The following is a 22,342-nucleotide window of genomic DNA, read 5'->3' as shown; positions in this document are numbered from 1 at the left end:
GGTGTATAACGTTTTGTTTTGAGACATCGCATCTTTTCCACATGGACGACTGGTCACGCTGAGGACATTATTAATAGTTGTCCCTCCCTTCTATGAAATCACCAGCTCTAATAAACCCTCAGGAATCAGCATAACACATAGAATTACTACGGGGTCCAGTCTGAACGCTAAACTTAAGAATTAAGCGCATCTTCATGGAATCATTAAAAGATTTATAGAATGTGCTATCAAAATGCGCATAATGCAAGATGATCGCTGATATGATACATGTGAAAATACGGGACATCCTTAATTTGTTGATCTCATGCAAAAAAATGATCGTGTAATTGGTGCTGGTAACAATTCGAATGGGTAAGTCATATGAGCTTTTCTTCGTTCGTCTTGCCATTATGAGGATAGAAACATGCAAAATGGAAAGAAAAACTGAAAACGTTGTGTTGAATGAAGTATTCTAAATGTTAATTGAAAACTTGGAGCAATCGTTTCAATAGATCTGTTGAGAGCCAAAATATTCGAAATTAATGTATCCGCGCATTTATGTTTGCCAGTTTATCTTCACATTTTGACCTGAAGTCTAAACACGACATTACGTCTTTAGATTTTTTTCTCTCTGCTGCTATTGAAGTTTTAAAGAGCATTGAAACTTGAAATCAGTTAATCGTGCTGTGCGAAAGCAACGTTAACATAGTACAGCCTAGCAATGAGTTACATGAATAAACAATAAACAACAAAAGTATGAAGCACTCATTATGCAGATTTCCATTACAAAAGTGCTCAAAATTGCGCCCATCCCTATCTTCGTTGGGCTATATTTTTATTTTCAAAAGAGTTCTGCTTTAACAATAACGTTGTTGTAAAATCTCAACGTTAAAGCTAGAGAAATAGATGTTTTCGAAAAAGTTTGAAACTATGCCGATTTACCTAGTTAGAAACAAAAGCTAATTCATACCTATTTTGAAACGATTGCTTATCTGCTGCATTACCCGTATTTGTCTTTGCAAATGTTTTAACCAAAGAATGTTTATCTCCAGCCTGAGGTCTTGTATTTGTATAAATAAAATTAGCTTCTTTTGATATTATTTTGCTCAATGATGAACCTTCGATGAACGCCATATTTCTAATCTGATACTTATTATCTTCTTTCCTCCTTTGCGGTAGTGTTTGTTTTTCAATGGTGCAAATTTCCTGCTCCTTCTGGCTTCGTTGCGCGGAAAGGTCGCTTATGTATCGCCTTTTGGTCGCTATCAGTTGCGCTGTTCGCGTTGCTGTTTTGACTTCCGCCTTAAAAACCGCTACCCTATGGCATGTCGAACGAATCGTTTTCGGAATCAATACGGTAGCGCTCCCCCTGGGAGTTGGACATGGATTTCGATCCTTCGGCACCCAGGTCAGGACGTCCATACGTCGGATATAGACTGCTAGAGACATCACTGCTTGACATGATCTTGTGTAATTCGGACGCTGTATTCCGTTCACTCTGTTCCGTTTCCTGGTAAAAATTGGAATCCGACAGTCGGCTACCATCAGCTTTCGCGGACAACCGGCTGTTTTCGTCGATTTGTATGTTTTTTCTCTTTTCCAGATTGTCTTCTCCGTCGGAATCGAACACTCCATCGCCGAAGCTATAGTGCTTGCCCATTTGCTAATTGTGACACCTCTTTTACGTGTCCTTTGTTTGGCTCTTCTTCGTGGCTTAATTTTTCGTTCCCGTGCCAAAGGATAGTTCATTTGGATCTTTGTCGTTTTGATGAGCTTCCACTTGACGTTCATCGCATTTCTTTACACCCGCAGCAATCTTTTTATCTCTTTGTTTTTTGCATAGGTTTTTGCTCGGTGGTGTTATTTCATGCGGAAAACGTACTTGTTATTAACTTTGTTTGGATCTGTTTTCGCAGTTGTTGTCGGCGATCCCTCCACAAATTCGGTGATCTTCAGATGGAACGATTGTTAAAAAGTTTGTATTTTTCGAATTAAAAACGATCAATGCTTACCATTTCGAAAATGTCGGCAGTTTTTTCAACGTTCGTCGAATCATCCATTTTCAGCGATTCTTTGCAATGAATGGTCGAACCGGATTTATTAATGACGAAGATTCTTGTGTTAACGGAAAAACAGTCGTATCTTCATGTTATTTGCACCATTTTGAATTGCCTCACAAAGGGCAGCCAAAGGTTCATGGTGTTCGAAGAGCGGTTCTATTGATCTGTATGGGGTATACCACTAAAATGAAGAACGCACAAAAGCTGGAAGCAACATCCTTAAAAAAAACATACCATAAAACATCTTCCTTGGCTTCCGTTTGAGTTCGTTTATCCGGGATTGTATCAAAATTTTGTGCGATTAATCAACTCGACAAGTGACAGCAAATTACAATACTGAACAAAGGCTGGCCCTGGGTTACGTCACCAAAAGGGACTTGGACAGCGACGAAAACCGAGGCTAGCGGACTACAGTTCTCACGTTTATAAAACCTACTCCAAACTTGACTGACACAAAACAAACGTTTGATGTGATCATTATTCTCGTCTGAATTTTTAGTGGTTGACAAGAAGGTTTTCCTCAAACTCAAACAAAGTTTGTGTACTTAATCATCAAATTTATGGCCATCAATCGTTTTATATTCCATTCTACTTCTTTGGTTTCCATGCCTTGTAGGTTTACAATGATACATTCAGGGCTTCAATTGGACGATATTTTTTGTTCAACAAAGTAGTCTGACGCAGAAAACCTTTACAACTTGTTTATGAGTCCATGTTCGGATCTCCTGTCATACAAAATGCATTGAACCATATGAGTAAAGAACAAAGCACGCTACTATAAACCAGCTTCGAACGATTTGTCAAACGACGAAAACCAAAGCCAGCCGGTACCTACAAATTGCCAACAAGGAAAACGTGGAACATGTCAAAATTTGTATCAATAAATCCAAACAGGATATGCAACGAAAGCTACCACCGGTGAACAGCCAAACCGCTCCAAAGCCTTTCAAAAGATGTTATGGTTATTGTGAAAATTGTCTTGCAAAGACCTTTCATTTGAGGGGTCTGTTGCTGTAATTGACCGAAGTACTAATTCGCTATTGACAAAATAGCTAATTGAGCCATTATCACATGTATTGACCAAGGTTTCTGAAGCCTATTTCCTTCAGATTGGCTTGCAGCTTCGTTCTAATGGTGGGTTAACAGAATTTCCCAACCCGAATCACAATAAAAAAAATAATCGCGACATCAAGACAAGACTAACCATTCAATTTCGGTTTAAATATCGTATGCCCTATTCTGAATCCCCATAAAATCACAACTTATTTTTCCGTTAGAAAAACGTGCCATACACTTCCAAAGGGAGGATCCCCGTTGTTATAAGTTCGGTTGATCACGACAATCTTCTGACGTAAAGAAAAAATGTTTTTTGCAGGCATTGAAGATCGGGCACAACTGTATGGAACACTGCTTAAACAAGATTGACTATGTAGCACGATAGTTTTATTTCAAATCCGGTATAAAAGTCAGTACAAAATCAAGTTCTAGGTTCAATCATTGTCACTTCGTGGGGCAAATGCGTTGGGTAAGGTTTAACACACCCAACCATCGAGGTTCTGCTGTATTTTCTTTGTCTATCTCTATCCAATCCGTTTAAAAAAGTTCGATATGAGTAAAATTAAATCTTTCGCATTGTCTGTAATGAAGCAATAAAAGTAGTGTGTTGGTATTTTAAAACTGAGAAGAATTTGTTTTCTGTTTGTAATAGTTTGCTGTCCACACACTGCTAGCTTTCCCTTACCGATCCCTGTTATGTTTCCTGCTGGTTGAAGAACAATCTAAGGCAATACCGCTCCGTTTGTGTGCAAGGCAGCGAAAAGCCATTAAGATTTTACTTATGGTGAAAATATGCTTCAAATCGCGTTTTTTGTCCGTCTGCCTCAACCGATCGGTGACCTACGGTGACTTTTCTGCTCTACCTGGTTTTTTCTTCAAGCTACCGGGCTAACGGACATGATGGCGGCCAACAGCTTCAATCTCAGCATAACCGTAAAGCCTGACAATCAGCAAAGCCTCACTGCAAGGGGGCGGGGCTCGTTCTCACGCAATAGTCAACTGTTCGGCGGATCTTACAAGTCACAGAAGACGACCGCTTTTTATGACAACGGATGAGAACGACCAGGTAGATGTTCGATAGAACCTTTTACACTTGAGGAAAAAAGTCTCATTTCACAAAAGGACGTAGTGCTGCATTTGTAAGTGTTGGCGGTCGATTGGCGTGACCATCAAAATCATCTTCGTTATCTCCCGAGCTGGAAGAGTGTGTTATTAAAGGGAAGAAAGATCCGCTAGTTGCGGCGAGAATGTTATGATTACATGTTATATTCTGTTCAAAGGCGTCTTTTTTCTGTCTATGAGAAAGTTATCCTCTGAGAATAATGAGCAAGTGCAAGTTCCTGGCAGCTTTTCTACTCACGGACTGATGTATGCTGTCGATAGGCTGCCCACATTTTAGGAAGAATTTGTTTTGGAATTTTCAAACCAGCAAACAGCAAGCTCAACAAGAACAACTGTTTTTCCCAAAACTCAAACCATAAGCTTAAAAGGCACGGTGCGATACAACTTTTAACAGAAATGCATACTTAAAACCAATCAATCAATTTTTTAAAAAAGGTTCAATAAAATAAACAATCCAACTGTTTCTCAGCAGTATCATTATGTCAAAGCACATTGTCCGCTAGAAAACGCGGCGTTTAATTGTAAACAAACTTAGTAGCAAAACGTACACAATCATGACTTGTAGCCACATTTTAATAAGCTGTTATAATTATCTAAACAATAACGCCTAACAAAAGCATAAACATAAGCCTACGAACGGAAGCGGCTCTTTTTTATTTGACTGTGAAGATAGCCCGATTAAATATCGCGTTTTTTTTTACGCTGGTCATTACAAAATAAGCGTTAGTACTGTTCCGATGGAAGTATTTTTTACACAAACCATGCCATTTCATTCCATTCACGGGACAAATGTTTGAACCCGCAAACGAAGGAATAAAAGGTGTGTGGTTTTGTTTAGGGACGTTGATAAAGGACGATTGATAGTCAGTTTATGGGAAAAATACACCTGACCGATAGTCATGTATCCGATAGACCTTGAATAGTAGAACTTAGAAAGAAACCCCATACAGCGTTTTACAGCTCACCTAGCAATCGGGGCAGTGTATGTAGAACATCAAGAATGATAGCCTACTGCAGAGTATTTGATGTAGAATAGCAAAACCCACAAGTGGCAACACAAACGGGTTAGTAGAAAAATCATCACTTTCTAGGATCTACCAGAATGAAAGTTGTCGCGTGGATGTTTGTAGTAGGCACGACCAGTCGAGGGGTGCAGGTAAAAGTAGGGGAAATCGCTTTCCGGTCGAAAACAAACTTTTGCGAGGATTTTGTGATTCGCGCTCGTTTTCTGATGCGGAAAAGCATCACTACCTAGTAGGTTTGAATGTAAACAATCAAACAGCCGAAGAATCAACTGTTTGGGGTCATCCGTTTTCCAGAAACGTAATTTAGAAATCGTGCTTATACTTTATGGGACACACTTTAGTTTTGAATTAAAAAATGCAGAACAGGTTTTGAAACACTACACATTAATTTTCCCGTTCGATCACAATTTTACCCAATCTGTACTTGCATCCTATTCGGCTGCTACCATGTGAGAGACTAACCACCAATTCAACTGTCTTCAACGCCAAAATTCTTCATACCTGAACGTTCGAATTGAAATTCTAAAATAAAAAATACACGTTCTTCAAAAAAAAGATATCTATGGAAAAGATAGAACGGGCCGATTTGCCATCATAAACTGCCCGCAAAGTTGGTGCAAAAGGAATGCAAAATACGTAAATAAAATAGAAATGGTTTCTCAAGAAGAATTGTTACTGAGCGGTCGAGGAAAAAGGAAATATGTCCTTTTCGTTTGAAACTTGTTCGAGTCAAACTTCTGTCTGACGGTTTTCTTGCAACCTCAATAACAACTCTAATAGGACGTTAAAAATAAGCACTCTTTGTCATTTACTCTCGGTTGCAACCCGTTTTTTGTTGCCAGGTTTCGATTGTTGAAATTATCAACAAAAAATAAAACCAATGAATGTAGTTGATTGAGTTTTGCATTTGTTTAGTATCATTTTTGGATGGCATTTCTATTCATAGCTTCAAAAAGTACTTTTACACGAAACGGGACTTAACAAATCAACAAAAAAATATGAAACATTTGTTGTAGTGACACAATTTTGGTGAAAAAATAGTAGGACATGGATAATCGCTACAACATGAAAAAATACGACCTGTAAACTTATGACGCTAGTACCATTTTCAAACACGACCGAATTGAGTCGACTGAAAGCAAATGCTTTAGAATACCCTTTTCTGTGCCAAAACAAGCAAGCAAAGACAAACTGATAAAGGTTCTTTTAAATAATAATGATTGAGTGGTCAAAACATTTGCTATTTAACGTGCTCTGGCTAGTTATGGTGTGCAGAAAAGAAATGTTGCGAACGATATCCATAACTAAATGAATCTATTTTGTGATTTAGGTGTATAACGTTTTGTTTTGAGACATCGCATCTTTTCCACATGGACGACTGGTCACGCTGAGGACATTATTAATAGTTGTCCCTCCCTTCTATGAAATCACCAGCTCTAATAAACCCTCAGGAATCAGCATAACACATAGAATTACTACGGGGTCCAGTCTGAACGCTAAACTTAAGAATTAAGCGCATCTTCATGGAATCATTAAAAGATTTATAGAATGTGCTATCAAAATGCGCATAATGCAAGATGATCGCTGATATGATACATGTGAAAATACGGGACATCCTTAATTTGTTGATCTCATGCAAAAAAATGATCGTGTAATTGGTGCTGGTAACAATTCGAATGGGTAAGTCATATGAGCTTTTCTTCGTTCGTCTTGCCATTATGAGGATAGAAACATGCAAAATGGAAAGAAAAACTGAAAACGTTGTGTTGAATGAAGTATTCTAAATGTTAATTGAAAACTTGGAGCAATCGTTTCAATAGATCTGTTGAGAGCCAAAATATTCGAAATTAATGTATCCGCGCATTTATGTTTGCCAGTTTATCTTCACATTTTGACCTGAAGTCTAAACACGACATTACGTCTTTAGATTTTTTTCTCTCTGCTGCTATTGAAGTTTTAAAGAGCATTGAAACTTGAAATCAGTTAATCGTGCTGTGCGAAAGCAACGTTAACATAGTACAGCCTAGCAATGAGTTACATGAATAAACAATAAACAACAAAAGTATGAAGCACTCATTATGCAGATTTCCATTACAAAAGTGCTCAAAATTGCGCCCATCCCTATCTTCGTTGGGCTATATTTTTATTTTCAAAAGAGTTCTGCTTTAACAATAACGTTGTTGTAAAATCTCAACGTTAAAGCTAGAGAAATAGATGTTTTCGAAAAAGTTTGAAACTATGCCGATTTACCTAGTTAGAAACAAAAGCTAATTCATACCTATTTTGAAACGATTGCTTATCTGCTGCATTACCCGTATTTGTCTTTGCAAATGTTTTAACCAAAGAATGTTTATCTCCAGCCTGAGGTCTTGTATTTGTATAAATAAAATTAGCTTCTTTTGATATTATTTTGCTCAATGATGAACCTTCGATGAACGCCATATTTCTAATCTGATACTTATTATCTTCTTTCCTCCTTTGCGGTAGTGTTTGTTTTTCAATGGTGCAAATTTCCTGCTCCTTCTGGCTTCGTTGCGCGGAAAGGTCGCTTATGTATCGCCTTTTGGTCGCTATCAGTTGCGCTGTTCGCGTTGCTGTTTTGACTTCCGCCTTAAAAACCGCTACCCTATGGCATGTCGAACGAATCGTTTTCGGAATCAATACGGTAGCGCTCCCCCTGGGAGTTGGACATGGATTTCGATCCTTCGGCACCCAGGTCAGGACGTCCATACGTCGGATATAGACTGCTAGAGACATCACTGCTTGACATGATCTTGTGTAATTCGGACGCTGTATTCCGTTCACTCTGTTCCGTTTCCTGGTAAAAATTGGAATCCGACAGTCGGCTACCATCAGCTTTCGCGGACAACCTGCTGTTTTCGTCGATTTGTATGTTTTTTCTCTTTTCCAGATTGTCTTCTCCGTCGGAATCGAACACTCCATCGCCGAAGCTATAGTGCTTGCCCATTTGCTAATTGTGACACCTCTTTTACGTGTCCTTTGTTTGGCTCTTCTTCGTGGCTTAATTTTTCGTTCCCGTGCCAAAGGATAGTTCATTTGGATCTTTGTCGTTTTGATGAGCTTCCACTTGACGTTCATCGCATTTCTTTACACCCGCAGCAATCTTTTTATCTCTTTGTTTTTTGCATAGGTTTTTGCTCGGTGGTGTTATTTCATGCGGAAAACGTACTTGTTATTAACTTTGTTTGGATCTGTTTTCGCAGTTGTTGTCGGCGATCCCTCCACAAATTCGGTGATCTTCAGATGGAACGATTGTTAAAAAGTTTGTATTTTTCGAATTAAAAACGATCAATGCTTACCATTTCGAAAATGTCGGCAGTTTTTTCAACGTTCGTCGAATCATCCATTTTCAGCGATTCTTTGCAATGAATGGTCGAACCGGATTTATTAATGACGAAGATTCTTGTGTTAACGGAAAAACAGTTGTATCTTCATGTTATTTGCACCATTTTGAATTGCCTCACAAAGGGCAGCCAAAGGTTCATGGTGTTCGAAGAGCGGTTCTATTGATCTGTATGGGGTATACCACTAAAATGAAGAACGCACAAAAGCTGGAAGCAACATCCTTAAAAAAAACATACCATAAAACATCTTCCTTGGCTTCCGTTTGAGTTCGTTTATCCGGGATTGTATCAAAATTTTGTGCGATTAATCAACTCGACAAGTGACAGCAAATTACAATACTGAACAAAGGCTGGCCCTGGGTTACGTCACCAAAAGGGACTTGGACAGCGACGAAAACCGAGGCTAGCGGACTACAGTTCTCACGTTTATAAAACCTACTCCAAACTTGACTGACACAAAACAAACGTTTGATGTGATCATTATTCTCGTCTGAATTTTTAGTGGTTGACAAGAAGGTTTTCCTCAAACTCAAACAAAGTTTGTGTACTTAATCATCAAATTTATGGCCATCAATCGTTTTATATTCCATTCTACTTCTTTGGTTTCCATGCCTTGTAGGTTTACAATGATACATTCAGGGCTTCAATTGGACGATATTTTTTGTTCAACAAAGTAGTCTGACGCAGAAAACCTTTACAACTTGTTTATGAGTCCATGTTCGGATCTCCTGTCATACAAAATGCATTGAACCATATGAATAAAGAACAAAGCACGCTACTATAAACCAGCTTCGAACGATTTGTCAAACGACGAAAACCAAAGCCAGCCGGTACCTACAAATTGCCAACAAGGAAAACGTGGAACATGTCAAAATTTGTATCAATAAATCCAAACAGGATATGCAACGAAAGCTACCACCGGTGAACAGCTACCGCTCCAAAGCCTTTCAAAAGATGTTATGGTTATTGTGAAAATTGTCTTGCAAAGACCTTTCATTTGAGGGGTCTGTTGCTGTAATTGACCGAAGTACTAATTCGCTATTGACAAAATAGCTAATTGAGCCATTATCACATGTATTGACCAAGGTTTCTGAAGCCTATTTCCTTCAGATTGGCTTGCAGCTTCGTTCTAATGGTGGGTTAACAGAATTTCCCAACCCGAATCACAATAAAAAAAATAATCGCGACATCAAGACAAGACTAACCATTCAATTTCGGTTTAAATATCGTATGCCCTATTCTGAATCCCCATAAAATCACAACTTATTTTTCCGTTAGAAAAACGTGCCATACACTTCCAAAGGGAGGATCCCCGTTGTTATAAGTTCGGTTGATCACGACAATCTTCTGACGTAAAGAAAAAATGTTTTTTGCAGGCATTGAAGATCGGGCACAACTGTATGGAACACTGCTTAAACAAGATTGACTATGTAGCACGATAGTTTTATTTCAAATCCGGTATAAAAGTCAGTACAAAATCAAGTTCTAGGTTCAATCATTGTCACTTCGTGGGGCAAATGCGTTGGGTAAGGTTTAACACACCCAACCATCGAGGTTCTGCTGTATTTTCTTTGTCTATCTCTATCCAATCCGTTTAAAAAAGTTCGATATGAGTAAAATTAAATCTTTCGCATTGTCTGTAATGAAGCAATAAAAGTAGTGTGTTGGTATTTTAAAACTGAGAAGAATTTGTTTTCTGTTTGTAATAGTTTGCTGTCCACACACTGCTAGCTTTCCCTTACCGATCCCTGTTATGTTTCCTGCTGGTTGAAGAACAATCTAAGGCAATACCGCTCCGTTTGTGTGCAAGGCAGCGAAAAGCCATTAAGATTTTACTTATGGTGAAAATATGCTTCAAATCGCGTTTTTTGTCCGTCTGCCTCAACCGATCGGTGACCTACGGTGACTTTTCTGCTCTACCTGGTTTTTTCTTCAAGCTACCGGGCTAACGGACATGATGGCGGCCAACAGCTTCAATCTCAGCATAACCGTAAAGCCTGACAATCAGCAAAGCCTCACTGCAAGGGGGCGGGGCTCGTTCTCACGCAATAGTCAACTGTTCGGCGGATCTTACAAGTCACAGAAGACGACCGCTTTTTATGACAACGGATGAGAACGACCAGGTAGATGTTCGATAGAACCTTTTACACTTGAGGGAAAAAGTCTCATTTCACAAAAGGACGTAGTGCTGCATTTGTAAGTGTTGGCGGTCGATTGGCGTGACCATCAAAATCATCTCTTCGTTATCTCCCGAGCTGGAAGAGTGTGTTATTAAAGGGAAGAAAGATCCGCTAGTTGCGGCGAGAATGTTATGATTCCATGTTATATTCTGTTCAAAGGCGTCTTTTTTCTGTCTATGAGAAAGTTATCCTCTGAGAATAATGAGCAAGTGCAAGTTCCTGGCAGCTTTTCTACTCACGGACTGATGTATGCTGTCGATAGGCTGCCCACATTTTAGGAAGAATTTGTTTTGGAATTTTCAAACCAGCAAACAGCAAGCTCAACAAGAACAACTGTTTTTCCCAAAACTCAAACCATAAGCTTAAAAGGCACGGTGCGATACAACTTTTAACAGAAATGCATACTTAAAACCAATCAATCAATTTTTTAAAAAAGGTTCAATAAAATAAACAATCCAACTGTTTCTCAGCAGTATCATTATGTCAAAGCACATTGTCCGCTAGAAAACGCGGCGTTTAATTGTAAACAAACTTAGTAGCAAAACGTACACAATCATGACTTGTAGCCACATTTTAATAAGCTGTTATAATTATCTAAACAATAACGCCTAACAAAAGCATAAACATAAGCCTACGAACGGAAGCGGCTCTTTTTTATTTGACTGTGAAGATAGCCCGATTAAATATCGCGTTTTTTTTTACGCTGGTCATTACAAAATAAGCGTTAGTACTGTTCCGATGGAAGTATTTTTTACACAAACCATGCCATTTCATTCCATTCACGGGACAAATGTTTGAACCCGCAAACGAAGGAATAAAAGGTGTGTGGTTTTGTTTAGGGACGTTGATAAAGGACGATTGATAGTCAGTTTATGGGAAAAATACACCTGACCGATAGTCATGTATCCGATAGACCTTGAATAGTAGAACTTAGAAAGAAACCCCATACAGCGTTTTACAGCTCACCTAGCAATCGGGGCAGTGTATGTAGAACATCAAGAATGATAGCCTACTGCAGAGTATTTGATGTAGAATAGCAAAACCCACAAGTGGCAACACAAACGGGTTAGTAGAAAAATCATCACTTTCTAGGATCTACCAGAATGAAAGTTGTCGCGTGGATGTTTGTAGTAGGCACGACCAGTCGAGGGGTGCAGGTAAAAGTAGGGGAAATCGCTTTCCGGTCGAAAACAAACTTTTGCGAGGATTTTGTGATTCGCGCTCGTTTTCTGATGCGGAAAAGCATCACTACCTAGTAGGTTTGAATGTAAACAATCAAACAGCCGAAGAATCAACTGTTTGGGGTCATCCGTTTTCCAGAAACGTAATTTAGAAATCGTGCTTATACTTTATGGGACACACTTTAGTTTTGAATTAAAAAATGCAGAACAGGTTTTGAAACACTACACATTAATTTTCCCGTTCGATCACAATTTTACCCAATCTGTACTTGCATCCTATTCGGCTGCTACCATGTGAGAGACTAACCACCAATTCAACTGTCTTCAACGCCAAAATTCTTCATACCTGAACGTTCGAATTGAAATTCTAAAATAAAAAATACACGTTCTTCAAAAAAAAGATATCTATGGAAAAGATAGAACGGGCCGATTTGCCATCATAAACTGCCCGCAAAGTTGGTGCAAAAGGAATGCAAAATACGTAAATAAAATAGAAATGGTTTCTCAAGAAGAATTGTTACTGAGCGGTCGAGGAAAAAGGAAATATGTCCTTTTCTTTTGAAAACATGTTCGAGTCAAACTCCTGTCTGACGGTTTTCTTGCAACCTCAATAACAACTCTAATAGGACGTTAAAAATAAGCACTCTTTGTCATTTACTCTCGGTTGCAACCCGTTTTTTGTTGCCAGGTTTCGATTGTTGAAATTATCAACAAAAAATAAAACCAATGAATGTAGTTGATTGAGTTTTGCATTTGTTTAGTATCATTTTTGGATGGCATTTCTATTCATAGCTTCAAAAAGTACTTTTACACGAAACGGGACTTAACAAATCAACAAAAAAATATGAAACATTTGTTGTAGTGACACAATTTTGGTGAAAAAATAGTAGGACATGGATAATCGCTACAACATGAAAAAATACGACCTGTAAACTTATGACGCTAGTACCATTTTCAAACACGACCGAATTGAGTCGACTGAAAGCAAATGCTTTAGAATACCCTTTTCTGTGCCAAAACAAGCAAGCAAAGACAAACTGATAAAGGTTCTTTTAAATAATAATGATTGAGTGGTCAAAACATTTGCTATTTAACGTGCTCTGGCTAGTTATGGTGTGCAGAAAAGAAATGTTGCGAACGATATCCATAACTAATTGAATCTATTTTGTGATTTAGGTGTATAACGTTTTGTTTTGAGACATCGCATCTTTTCCACATGGACGACTGGTCACGCTGAGGACATTATTAATAGTTGTCCCTCCCTTCTATGAAATCACCAGCTCTAATAAACCCTCAGGAATCAGCATAACACATAGAATTACTACGGGGTCCAGTCTGAACGCTAAACTTAAGAATTAAGCGCATCTTCATGGAATCATTAAAAGATTTATAGAATGTGCTACCAAAATGCGCATAATGCAAGATGATCGCTGATATGATACATGTGAAAATACGGGACATCCTTAATTTGTTGATCTCATGCAAAAAAATGATCGTGTAATTGGTGCTGGTAACAATTCGAATGGGTAAGTCATATGAGCTTTTCTTCGTTCGTCTTGCCATTATGAGGATAGAAACATGCAAAATGGAAAGAAAAACTGAAAACGTTGTGTTGAATGAAGTATTCTAAATGTTAATTGAAAACTTGGAGCAATCGTTTCAATAGATCTGTTGAGAGCCAAAATATTCGAAATTAATGTATCCGCGCATTTATGTTTGCCAGTTTATCTTCACATTTTGACCTGAAGTCTAAACACGACATTACGTCTTTAGATTTTTTTCTCTCTGCTGCTATTGAAGTTTTAAAGAGAATTGAAACTTGAAATCAGTTAATCGTGCTGTGCGAAAGCAACGTTAACATAGTACAGCCTAGCAATGAGTTACATGAATAAACAATAAACAACAAAAGTATGAAGCACTCATTATGCAGATTTCCATTACAAAAGTGCTCAAAATTGCGCCCATCCCTATCTTCGTTGGGCTATATTTTTATTTTCAAAAGAGTTCTGCTTTAACAATAACGTTGTTGTAAAATCTCAACGTTAAAGCTAGAGAAATAGATGTTTTCGAAAAAGTTTGAAACTATGCCGATTTACCTAGTTAGAAACAAAAGCTAATTCATACCTATTTTGAAACGATTGCTTATCTGCTGCATTACCCGTATTTGTCTTTGCAAATGTTTTAACCAAAGAATGTTTATCTCCAGCCTGAGGTCTTGTATTTGTATAAATAAAATTAGCTTCTTTTGATATTATTTTGCTCAATGATGAACCTTCGATGAACGCCATATTTCTAATCTGATACTTATTATCTTCTTTCCTCCTTTGCGGTAGTGTTTGTTTTTCAATGGTGCAAATTTCCTGCTCCTTCTGGCTTCGTTGCGCGGAAAGGTCGCTTATGTATCGCCTTTTGGTCGCTATCAGTTGCGCTGTTCGCGTTGCTGTTTTGACTTCCGCCTTAAAAACCGCTACCCTATGGCATGTCGAACGAATCGTTTTCGGAATCAATACGGTAGCGCTCCCCCTGGGAGTTGGACATGGATTTCGATCCTTCGGCACCCAGGTCAGGACGTCCATACGTCGGATATAGACTGCTAGAGACATCACTGCTTGACATGATCTTGTGTAATTCGGACGCTGTATTCCGTTCACTCTGTTCCGTTTCCTGGTAAAAATTGGAATCCGACAGTCGGCTACCATCAGCTTTCGCGGACAACCGGCTGTTTTCGTCGATTTGTATGTTTTTTCTCTTTTCCAGATTGTCTTCTCCGTCGGAATCGAACACTCCATCGCCGAAGCTATAGTGCTTGCCCATTTGCTAATTGTGACACCTCTTTTACGTGTCCTTTGTTTGGCTCTTCTTCGTGGCTTAATTTTTCGTTCCCGTGCCAAAGGATAGTTCATTTGGATCTTTGTCGTTTTGATGAGCTTCCACTTGACGTTCATCGCATTTCTTTACACCCGCAGCAATCTTTTTATCTCTTTGTTTTTTGCATAGGTTTTTGCTCGGTGGTGTTATTTCATGCGGAAAACGTACTTGTTATTAACTTTGTTTGGATCTGTTTTCGCAGTTGTTGTCGGCGATCCCTCCACAAATTCGGTGATCTTCAGATGGAACGATTGTTAAAAAGTTTGTATTTTTCGAATTAAAAACGATCAATGCTTACCATTTCGAAAATGTCGGCAGTTTTTTCAACGTTCCTCGAATCATCCATTTTCAGCGATTCTTTGCAATGAATGGTCGAACCGGATTTATTAATGACGAAGATTCTTGTGTTAACGGAAAAACAGTCGTATCTTCATGTTATTTGCACCATTTTGAATTGCCTCACAAAGGGCAGCCAAAGGTTCATGGTGTTCGAAGAGCGGTTCTATTGATCTGTATGGGGTATACCACTAAAATGAAGAACGCACAAAAGCTGGAAGCAACATCCTTAAAAAAAACATACCATAAAACATCTTCCTTGGCTTCCGTTTGAGTTCGTTTATCCGGGATTGTATCAAAATTTTGTGCGATTAATCAACTCGACAAGTGACAGCAAATTACAATACTGAACAAAGGCTGGCCCTGGGTTACGTTACCAAAAGGGACTTGGACAGCGACGAAAACCGAGGCTAGCGGACTACAGTTCTCACGTTTATAAAACCTACTCCAAACTTGACTGACACAAAACAAACGTTTGATGTGATCATTATTCTCGTCTGAATTTTTAGTGGTTGACAAGAAGGTTTTCCTCAAACTCAAACAAAGTTTGTGTACTTAATCATCAAATTTATGGCCATCAATCGTTTTATATTCCATTCTACTTCTTTGGTTTCCATGCCTTGTAGGTTTACAATGATACATTCAGGGCTTCAATTGGACGATATTTTTTGTTCAACAAAGTAGTCTGACGCAGAAAACCTTTACAACTTGTTTATGAGTCCATGTTCGGATCTCCTGTCATACAAAATGCATTGAACCATATGAATAAAGAACAAAGCACGCTACTATAAACCAGCTTCGAACGATTTGTCAAACGACGAAAACCAAAGCCAGCCGGTACCTACAAATTGCCAACAAGGAAAACGTGGAACATGTCAAAATTTGTATCAATAAATCCAAACAGGATATGCAACGAAAGCTACCACCGGTGAACAGCTACCGCTCCAAAGCCTTTCAAAAGATGTTATGGTTATTGTGAAAATTGTCTTGCAAAGACCTTTCATTTGAGGGGTCTGTTGCTGTAATTGACCGAAGTACTAATTCGCTATTGACAAAATAGCTAATTGAGCCATTATCACATGTATTGACCAAGGTTTCTGAAGCCTATTTCCTTCAGATTGGCTTGCAGCTTCGTTCTAATGGTGGGTTAACAGAATTTCCCAACCCGAATCACAATAAAAAAAATAATCGCGACATCAAGACAAGACTAACCATTCAATTTCGGTTTAAATATCGTATGCCCTATTCTGAATCCCCATAAAATCACAACTTATTTTTCCGTTAGAAAAACGTGCCATACACTTCCAAAGGGAGGATCCCCGTTGTTATAAGTTCGGTTGATCACGACAATCTTCTGACGTAAAGAAAAAATGTTTTTTGCAGGCATTGAAGATCGGGCACAACTGTATGGAACACTGCTTAAACAAGATTGACTATGTAGCACGATAGTTTTATTTCAAATCCGGTATAAAAGTCAGTACAAAATCAAGTTCTAGGTTCAATCATTGTCACTTCGTGGGGCAAATGCGTTGGGTAAGGTTTAACACATCCAACCATCGAGGTTCTGCTGTATTTTCTTTGTCTATCTCTATCCAATCCGTTTAAAAAAGTTCGATATGAGTAAAATTAAATCTTTCACATTGTCTGTAATGAAGCAATAAAAGTAGTGTGTTGGTATTTTAAAACTGAGAAGAATTTGTTTTCTGTTTGTAATAGTTTGCTGTCCACACACTGCTAGCTTTCCCTTACCGATCCCTGTTATGTTTCCTGCTGGTTGAAGAACAATCTAAGGCAATACCGCTCCGTTTGTGTGCAAGGCAGCGAAAAGCCATTAAGATTTTACTTATGGTGAAAATATGCTTCAAATCGCGTTTTTTGTCCGTCTGCCTCAACCGATCGGTGACCTACGGTGACTTTTCTGCTCTACCTGGTTTTTTCTTCAAGCTACCGGGCTAACGGACATGATGGCGGCCAACAGCTTCAATCTCAGCATAACCGTAAAGCCTGACAATCAGCAAAGCCTCACTGCAAGGGGGCGGGGCTCGTTCTCACGCAATAGTCAACTGTTCGGCGGATCTTACAAGTCACAGAAGACGACCGCTTTTTATGACAACGGATGAGAACGACCAGGTAGATGTTCGATAGAACCTTTTACACTTGAGGGAAAAAGTCTCATTTCACAAAAGGACGTAGTGCTGCATTTGTAAGTGTTGGCGGTCGATTGGCGTGACCATCAAAATCATCTCTTCGTTATCTCCCGAGCTGGAAGAGTGTGTTATTAAAGGGAAGAAAGATCCGCTAGTTGCGGCGAGAATGTTATGATTCCATGTTATATTCTGTTCAAAGGCGTCTTTTTTCTGTCTATGAGAAAGTTATCCTCTGAGAATAATGAGCAAGTGCAAGTTCCTGGCAGCTTTTCTACTCACGGACTGATGTATGCTGTCGATAGGCTGCCCACATTTTAGGAAGAATTTGTTTTGGAATTTTCAAACCAGCAAACAGCAAGCTCAACAAGAACAACTGTTTTTCCCAAAACTCAAACCATAAGCTTAAAAGGCACGGTGCGATACAACTTTTAACAGAAATGCATACTTAAAACCAATCAATCAATTTTTTAAAAAAGGTTCAATAAAATAAACAATCCAACTGTTTCTCAGCAGTATCATTATGTCAAAGCACATTGTCCGCTAGAAAACGCGGCGTTTAATTGTAAACAAACTTAGTAGCAAAACGTACACAATCATGACTTGTAGCCACATTTTAATAAGCTGTTATAATTATCTAAACAATAACGCCTAACAAAAGCATAAACATAAGCCTACGAACGGAAGCGGCTCTTTTTTATTTGACTGTGAAGATAGCCCGATTAAATATCGCGTTTTTTTTTACGCTGGTCATTACAAAATAAGCGTTAGTACTGTTCCGATGGAAGTATTTTTTACACAAACCATGCCATTTCATTCCATTCACGGGACAAATGTTTGAACCCGCAAACGAAGGAATAAAAGGTGTGTGGTTTTGTTTAGGGACGTTGATAAAGGACGATTGATAGTCAGTTTATGGGAAAAATACACCTGACCGATAGTCATGTATCCGATAGACCTTGAATAGTAGAACTTAGAAAGAAACCCCATACAGCGTTTTACAGCTCACCTAGCAATCGGGGCAGTGTATGTAGAACATCAAGAATGATAGCCTACTGCAGAGTATTTGATGTAGAATAGCAAAACCCACAAGTGGCAACACAAACGGGTTAGTAGAAAAATCATCACTTTCTAGGATCTACCAGAATGAAAGTTGTCGCGTGGATGTTTGTAGTAGGCACGACCAGTCGAGGGGTGCAGGTAAAAGTAGGGGAAATCGCTTTCCGGTCGAAAACAAACTTTTGCGAGGATTTTGTGATTCGCGCTCGTTTTCTGATGCGGAAAAGCATCACTACCTAGTAGGTTTGAATGTAAACAATCAAACAGCCGAAGAATCAACTGTTTGGGGTCATCCGTTTTCCAGAAACGTAATTTAGAAATCGTGCTTATACTTTATGGGACACACTTTAGTTTTGAATTAAAAAATGCAGAACAGGTTTTGACACACTACACATTAATTTTCCCGTTCGATCACAATTTTACCCAATCTGTACTTGCATCCTATTCGGCTGCTACCATGTGAGAGACTAACCACCAATTCAACTGTCTTCAACGCCAAAATTCTTCATACCTGAACGTTCGAATTGAAATTCTAAAATAAAAAATACACGTTCTTCAAAAAAAAGATATCTATGGAAAAGATAGAACGGGCCGATTTGCCATCATAAACTGCCCGCAAAGTTGGTGCAAAAGGAATGCAAAATACGTAAATAAAATAGAAATGGTTTCTCAAGAAGAATTGTTACTGAGCGGTCGAGGAAAAAGGAAATATGTCCTTTTCTTTTGAAAACTTGTTCGAGTCAAACTCCTGTCTGACGGTTTTCTTGCAACCTCAATAACAACTCTAATAGGACGTTAAAAATAAGCACTCTTTGTCATTTACTCTCGGTTGCAACCCGTTTTTTGTTGCCAGGTTTCGATTGTTGAAATTATCAACAAAAAATAAAACCAATGAATGTAGTTGATTGAGTTTTGCATTTGTTTAGTATCATTTTTGGATGGCATTTCTATTCATAGCTTCAAAAAGAACTTTTACACGAAACGGGACTTAACAAATCAACAAAAAAATATGAAACATTTGTTGTAGTGACACAATTTTGGTGAAAAAATAGTAGGACATGGATAATCGCTACAACATGAAAAAATACGACCTGTAAACTTATGACGCTAGTACCATTTTCAAACACGACCGAATTGAGTCGACTGAAAGCAAATGCTTTAGAATACCCTTTTCTGTGCCAAAACAAGCAAGCAAAGACAAACTGATAAAGGTTCTTTTAAATAATAATGATTGAGTGGTCAAAACATTTGCTATTTAACGTGCTCTGGCTAGTTATGGTGTGCAGAAAAGAAATGTTGCGAACGATATCCATAACTAATTGAATCTATTTTGTGATTTAGGTGTATAACGTTTTGTTTTGAGACATCGCATCTTTTCCACATGGACGACTGGTCACGCTGAGGACATTATTAATAGTTGTCCCTCCCTTCTATGAAATCACCAGCTCTAATAAACCCTCAGGAATCAGCATAACACATAGAATTACTACGGGGTCCAGTCTGAACGCTAAACTTAAGAATTAAGCGCATCTTCATGGAATCATTAAAAGATTTATAGAATGTGCTATCAAAATGCGCATAATGCAAGATGATCGCTGATATGATACATGTGAAAATACGGGACATCCTTAATTTGTTGATCTCATGCAAAAAAATGATCGTGTAATTGGTGCTGGTAACAATTCGAATGGGTAAGTCATATGAGCTTTTCTTCGTTCGTCTTGCCATTATGAGGATAGAAACATGCAAAATGGAAAGAAAAACTGAAAACGTTGTGTTGAATGAAGTATTCTAAATGTTAATTGAAAACTTGGAGCAATCGTTTCAATAGATCTGTTGAGAGCCAAAATATTCGAAATTAATGTATCCGCGCATTTATGTTTGCCAGTTTATCTTCACATTTTGACCTGAAGTCTAAACACGACGTTACGTCTTTAGATTTTTTTCTCTCTGCTGCTATTGAAGTTTTAAAGAGCATTGAAACTTGAAATCAGTTAATCGTGCTGTGCGAAAGCAACGTTAACATAGTACAGCCTAGCAATGAGTTACATGAATAAACAATAAACAACAAAAGTATGAAGCACTCATTATGCAGATTTCCATTACAAAAGTGCTCAAAATTGCGCCCATCCCTATCTTCGTTGGGCTATATTTTTATTTTCAAAAGAGTTCTGCTTTAACAATAACGTTGTTGTAAAATCTCAACGTTAAAGCTAGAGAAATAGATGTTTTCGAAAAAGTTTGAAACTATGCCGATTTACCTAGTTAGAAACAAAAGCTAATTCATACCTATTTTGAAACGATTGCTTATCTGCTGCATTACCCGTATTTGTCTTTGCAAATGTTTTAACCAAAGAATGTTTATCTCCAGCCTGAGGTCTTGTATTTGTATAAATAAAATTAGCTTCTTTTGATATTATTTTGCTCAATGATGAACCTTCGATGAACGCCATATTTCTAATCTGATACTTATTATCTTCTTTCCTCCTTTGCGGTAGTGTTTGTTTTTCAATGGTGCAAATTTCCTGCTCCTTCTGGCTTCGTTGCGCGGAAAGGTCGCTTATGTATCGCCTTTTGGTCGCTATCAGTTGCGCTGTTCGCGTTGCTGTTTTGACTTCCGCCTTAAAAACCGCTACCCTATGGCATGTCGAACGAATCGTTTTCGGAATCAATACGGTAGCGCTCCCCCTGGGAGTTGGACATGGATTTCGATCCTTCGGCACCCAGGTCAGGACGTCCATACGTCGGATATAGACTGCTAGAGACATCACTGCTTGACATGATCTTGTGTAATTCGGACGCTGTATTCCGTTCACTCTGTTCCGTTTCCTGGTAAAAATTGGAATCCGACAGTCGGCTACCATCAGCTTTCGCGGACAACCGGCTGTTTTCGTCGATTTGTATGTTTTTTCTCTTTTCCAGATTGTCTTCTCCGTCGGAATCGAACACTCCATCGCCGAAGCTATAGTGCTTGCCCATTTGCTAATTGTGACACCTCTTTTACGTGTCCTTTGTTTGGCTCTTCTTCGTGGCTTAATTTTTCGTTCCCGTGCCAAAGGATAGTTCATTTGGATCTTTGTCGTTTTGATGAGCTTCCACTTGACGTTCATCGCATTTCTTTACACCCGCAGCAATCTTTTTATCTCTTTGTTTTTTGCATAGGTTTTTGCTCGGTGGTGTTATTTCATGCGGAAAACGTACTTGTTATTAACTTTGTTTGGATCTGTTTTCGCAGTTGTTGTCGGCGATCCCTCCACAAATTCGGTGATCTTCAGATGGAACGATTGTTAAAAAGTTTGTATTTTTCGAATTAAAAACGATCAATGCTTACCATTTCGAAAATGTCGGCAGTTTTTTCAACGTTCGTCGAATCATCCATTTTCAGCGATTCTTTGCAATGAATGGTCGAACCGGATTTATTAATGACGAAGATTCTTGTGTTAACGGAAAAACAGTCGTATCTTCATGTTATTTGCACCATTTTGAATTGCCTCACAAAGGGCAGCCAAAGGTTCATGGTGTTCGAAGAGCGGTTCTATTGATCTGTATGGGGTATACGTCACCAAAAGGGACTTGGACAGCGACGAAAACCGAGGCTAGCGGACTACAGTTCTCACGTTTATAAAACCTACTCCAAACTTGACTGACACAAAACAAACGTTTGATGTGATCATTATTCTCGTCTGAATTTTTAGTGGTTGACAAGAAGGTTTTCCTCAAACTCAAACAAAGTTTGTGTACTTAATCATCAAATTTATGGCCATCAATCGTTTTATATTCCATTCTACTTCTTTGGTTTCCATGCCTTGTAGGTTTACAATGATACATTCAGGGCTTCAATTGGACGATATTTTTTGTTCAACAAAGTAGTCTGACGCAGAAAACCTTTACAACTTGTTTATGAGTCCATGTTCGGATCTCCTGTCATACAAAATGCATTGAACCATATGAATAAAGAACAAAGCAC

At 38.5% G+C, this 22,342-nt stretch overlaps 1 pseudogene; it reads right to left on the bottom strand.

Annotated features, from left to right (window-relative positions):
* Positions 1-458: 458 nt before the first annotated feature.
* Positions 459-22,049, bottom strand: LOC131292087 (uncharacterized; annotated as a pseudogene).
* Between the last annotated feature and the right edge of the window lie 293 nt (positions 22,050-22,342).

This window comes from Anopheles ziemanni, assembly GCF_943734765.1.
Source record: "Anopheles ziemanni chromosome X unlocalized genomic scaffold, idAnoZiCoDA_A2_x.2 X_unloc_3, whole genome shotgun sequence".
NCBI classification, from domain to species: domain Eukaryota; kingdom Metazoa; phylum Arthropoda; class Insecta; order Diptera; family Culicidae; genus Anopheles; species Anopheles ziemanni.
The sequence above is the reverse complement of the archived record's forward strand: the minus strand, read 5'-3'. Positions and strand labels throughout refer to the sequence as shown.